Source organism: Charadrius vociferus, unplaced genomic scaffold, assembly GCF_000708025.1.
Source record: "Charadrius vociferus isolate BGI_N301 unplaced genomic scaffold, ASM70802v2 scaffold385, whole genome shotgun sequence".
Taxonomy (NCBI): Eukaryota; Metazoa; Chordata; class Aves; order Charadriiformes; family Charadriidae; genus Charadrius; species Charadrius vociferus.
This window is the reverse complement of record NW_009648925.1, coordinates 8,682,179-8,687,444: the sequence shown is the minus strand read 5'-3', so window position 1 is coordinate 8,687,444 and position 5,266 is coordinate 8,682,179.

The following is a 5,266-nucleotide window of genomic DNA, read 5'->3' as shown; positions in this document are numbered from 1 at the left end:
TGTTTTCGTACGTAGCTAATAGTCCTGAAGCCCTGCAGATTTGTACCTACTAAAGGCTGTAAAGAAACCAACAATTTAATTTGAGATTCTCTTCCCTCCGCCCCCAGCCAAGGGAAAAGGCACGTTGTTCCCCAGATATGCAAATCTGTTTTCTTTTGCACAGTGGGTAAATACTAAGTAACAATTTGAGATAGATGATTAATTTACTGGGAATTTAGGGCAAGCTGGAAAACCAAACCCGGTGAATGAAGCCCTGTGCCACTTTCACTGGGGTCAGTTAAACCAGAACAGGACAAAACTGGACAGCAAATCTGTTTTGGGAGGCACTTCCTCCCCGTGTGTTAAATAGAATGAGTATTCACCAGACACAGAAGACGGTCATCAAAATGTTTTACACTGGAATTGTTTGTTGGGTTTTTTTTTCTGCCTGTGTGGTTAGCAAAGGGAAGCAATGATGAGAAACAAAGTCTTCCAACTGTTAGAGCTCACGCCCTCACATCAAGTTTCTATCAGAAATGGGAAAATGCGAGTGTGACTCCTGCTTCTAGGCAACTTCTCAAGTCAAAATGAATTAGTCAAAAGCTTATGGAACAGTTTATTCTCTTGACACCTATAAAAGCTCAGGAGCTGACTCATTTCAACACACTTTTTTCCAGGTACTGACCAGGTATTCCCCCACTGCAGCAGTTTGACACCTGAAAGTTTTGGCAGCAAATTCCTAACTCAAGTTAGTTCAAGGGATTCTGGTAGCTTTAGGCCTTTATTTAAAAAATGTGGTTGGTTTAAGGAAATAGATTTAAAACAAGAAATGACAATGTTAAAAAAAGAAAAAAAAAAAAGTCAGTTGCATTGAAGTCCATTACCTGTCAGCACTTTGATCAAATACCACCGTTCAACGGTGGCCGTCCAAGGAGGTGAGACTTCCATGGGTTTTGTCCACAAAACCAAACTAAATTTGGAATTACCCTACTCACAGGCAAACGCTGCCAAGACCCAAGGACCTTGTCAAGAGAGGACTCTTAGACATGGGTCAGGCTCTGCCTTGAGTTCCGATCTCTGTCTGCAGCCTGCCAAGGCACCTTCCGCACTGGGAATCCAGAGACAGCTGATGGACCTCCACACAGAGCGTATTTCAACATATAATATACAACAATAATGTTATGAGCAGTTAGTAGCTCTGACTTTTAAATGTGACCTAGTTCTATGCGATACAGTGAAATGTGAAGTGTATCTCACCTGACGGTCCAGGAAAGCTCTGCTGAATCATGGCCACAGTGTGGGCACAGGAAGCAGAGAGGAGCGACGCAGTCCATGTCATAGAACAAGTCTCCGGCAAAGGATTTGGAAACAAACCGTGCCCTGCCTGACTCCCAGGCTGGTGAAGCCACCAGGCACACCTGGCTCTAAGACAACCACTATGCACTACAAATCCATGCGCTGCATCTGCCTCACTCTTGGTTTAGAGCAAATAACTCAAAACCAACTCTGTCCAAGTGTCCAGACTCATTCCTGCAAGTCACCGAATCCCTCAAAGTTTGACCTTGCCCTGACTGTCCCGTGTCCATCCCCAAGACATGCCTTGGGAAAACCATCACCAAAACAGCCAAAGACAGCAAATCCCCTACTGCCTCCAGGCTCAATGCCATGGGAATGACCTCAGAACTGTGGCCAGAGGGAAAAGAAATTTCACATGAATAAACACTGTGTAACACCCATTCCCTAAAAGACTTGAAACCAAGAGGAAAAAAAAAAATATACCTCCCTGCACACCTCAGACCCTTGTCTCCTCCCTGCGCTTGCCTGGACAGGAGGGCCCCAGCAGAAGCACAGACTAAATGCAGAAGTAAGTAACTTCCTCTCCTCCAGCAACACGCTTAAGGCACGAAAACTTATCTAGAAACGACATCTAAAGAAGAGAACGTGCTCTAGATGAGCAGGAAGCAGAGCACCATCAGCCACACTATGAATTGATCCAGGAACAATCGGTATGCCAGGCAAGCATGCCGACGCTGAAGCAAGAAGGCTTTGCTGTACAGCAAAATGGAAACTTCGGGGGCCTGCAGGATGGCGCAGAGCAAGCAACCCCAGAGCTGGTCACACACAGTCAGGGTTTCAAGGTGTGTTTAAACCTGCAGACTGCCACCTCCATATTTACGCCAACACAGGGACACATGTGCATTCTCCTCTCTCCAGCAGAAAGAGTGCCTTGGTACGGGCTTGTGATGGGTACGGGCTTGTGATGAACGAGTATTTTTGACACACACTATTAACCTCCATACATGTAATATTTTCTAATGGATGCAGCTGCAATACCATAGCAGTCACCTGGGAGCTCTCTCTTCCCAGTGTGGTGCCTTTGCTCTGGGGAAACTTGTTGCGTTAAACGATCAGGCTCAAGAAGAATAAAAAGCCTGTGAGCAGCTCAGCTATCCTGCAAAGCAGTGCAGCCTGTGAGGTTATTTTATGGGGAAAAAAAAAAAAAACCCCACCAAAAAAACAACAACACCCAAACAAACTTGAGCAAGAAGTCAACTGAGAGGGGAAAGCAGAGGAAATGGCCTCTGTCAAAGTTCTGCACACAAAAGGCTGAGAGCTTCGAAAGCCACTGGAGGAAGAGGTGACACAGAAAAAGGCACCTGCCTAGGGAGTCCCTTCCCAGAGCAGTCTGGGCCCTGCTCTTTGAAGCGCCAGGGCAGGCTCCACCCCAGAGATAACACCACTGCGCTTTGCTTCTCAAGGCTTTGTCTCTGTACAAAGGTGCCCAGTGTAGACAGCACAGACAGCCCACAGGTAGCTCGGCTGCAGATAAGGACGTTTATACGAAGGGACTCTCTTCTGAGCTAAGCTGTGCTCAGATAAGCACCTTTACAGCCCTAGTGCAACACTTGCATTAAAATAATCACTGGCTCCCCAGGGACTGAGCTGTCCCAGCCAGAGATGCAGGTGCAAACCAGCCCCCAACCCACCCCCTGAGGTCAGCACACCCACCAGCGTGACACTACGGCCCACGACAGACCCACGGGCCCGCATCCCTCCTGCTCGGGAAAGCAAAGGGGGGCAGGCTAGAATCTGCTCCCCACCCCCAAAGAATAAAGGCTGAGGCCACGGCTCTCCCCACAGGCTTCCTGTTTCTCGGCTCCCCCCCCCACATTCTCTACCACCACTGGCACCACGCTGGGCCCGTTCTGACGAAGGCTGTTTTACCCAAACCAAACATCCCTGCAAATCCACCTTTCTTCCCTTCCTTCTCAACTGCCTCCTCGCCCAGGCTCTCTCCTCCAGCTCGGCTCCCCCAGCCCACCCAACGCTGCAATCTCCAATATCCTCCCCGGCTCCCGCCGCCTCCCCCGGCTGTCCACTCTGCCCTGGCACTAACCACCCCATCAAGGTTTTCCGCTTAATTGATATACTTAACCACTCATTTTGGGAGGCCTGCCTTAGTACATTACTGGCTCCCCCCTTTCTCGGGTTCATACTCTCATAAATACCTTTAAAAACAGTTAGGTGAAAATCATACAATTATTTTCAATTTCATACATATTTTCATAAGAGGCTTTTATTTGCGGCGACCGGACAAGAATAAGACGAATTCTGACCTGCAAGTAATGGAGAGCTCATTTCCATTACGCCAACTGAAGGGCCTCTTAAAGCATGTGGTTCTGAAGTCTCTGGTACATGTAACTTACCCATCAAGAATTCAGGAAGAAACTCAAAACTCTCTTCTGGTAGTGGAGAAGTTTGGGACCTAGGAGTCATTGGCTCAGCTCCTGTGTTAATGAAAAAAACCGCACAAAAAAACATTGTAGAAACCAAGTAATCGAGATTTTTCTGTCACTTAAATGGACGTTCCACTAAAGAAACATAAACCAATATACAGTATGTGACTAAGATGGTTCTAATAATTTATTTAACAAGTAAACAAAGTTTATCATCATCTTGCATTTTTTTGCAATGACAAGAACTGACACACTGCTTCGGCTACAGCTGCTGGGGGAAGGGGGGGTCCCCAAAAGTGTGGGGTGCCCTCAGGGATATGGGGTGCACCTGGGGTAAGGGGGGGTCCCCAAAAGTGTGGGGTGCCCTCAGGGTTATGGGGTGCACCTGGGGTAAGGGGGGGTCCCCAAAAGTGTGGGGTGCCCTCAGGGATATGGGGTGCACCTGGGGTAAGGGGGGGTCCCCAAAAGTGTGGGGTGCCCTCAGGGTTATGGGGTGCACCTGGGGTAAGGGGGGGTCCCCAAAAGTGTGGGGTGCCCCCAGGGACATGGGATGCGCCTAGGGTATGGGGGTGTCCCCAGAAGTGTGGGGTACTCCCCGGGATGTGGGGTCTGTCTGGGGTAAGGAGGGGGTTCCCAAAAGTGTGGGGTGCCCTCAGGGATATGGGGTGCACCTGGGGTCAGGGGGGGTCCCCAAAAGTGTGGGGTACCCCCAGGGACAGGGGGTGTGTCTGGGGTAAGGAGGGGGTTCCCAAAAGTGTGGGGTGCCCCTGGGGATGTAGGGGTGCCCCAGGCAGATGTGGGCATGCCCCAGAGTATGGGGGTCTGCGCAAGAATGGGGTGCTGAAGGGATATGGGGGTGCCCATAGGGAAAAGGGGTGTCCCAAGGACTGGATGACCCCAGGCTTATGGGACCCCAAAAGCATGGGGGGCCCTGAGGGAACAAGAGTGACCCAGGGTGATGGGAGCATGCCCTAAAAGGATGGGGGCGGCCCAAAAGCATGGGAGTGCCCCAGGGAATGGGGACACCCTAGGGGGGGGCTGTGAGGTTGCTCTGGATCTGGCTGCCCAAAACTTTGGGGGTGCCCCAGAAGAGCATGGGGATGTCCTCAGGGAATAGAAGTGTCCTCGGGTCTGTGGTGACACCCAAGGGGTATGACGGTGCCCTACAATTGTATGGGCGCCCCCAGGGAAAAGAGGTGCACCAAAAGTGTGGGGTACCCCTAAAACTGACAGGTACCCAAAAGCGGTGGGGATGGGGCTGCCCCAAGGGGCTGGGGGTGCCCCAGAGCGATGGGGGTGCCCTTGGGGTGCACTTGGGTGCAGGTTTCCCCCAAAGGCAATAGGGGTGCTCAGGGGAGAAGGGGTGTCCCAGGGTTACGGGGGTGCTGGGGGAGTTCCCCAAGTCACAGCTCAGCTCAGCATGGCACAGCCAGGTCAGGAGGGACATGGGGTTCTGCTCTGTCCCCCACAGCACCCCCCAACGGGGGGCAAAGCAGCCCCGCAGTGCCCCTGTGCCCCCCAAAACCCCAGTGCCAACCCCCACTCTATCA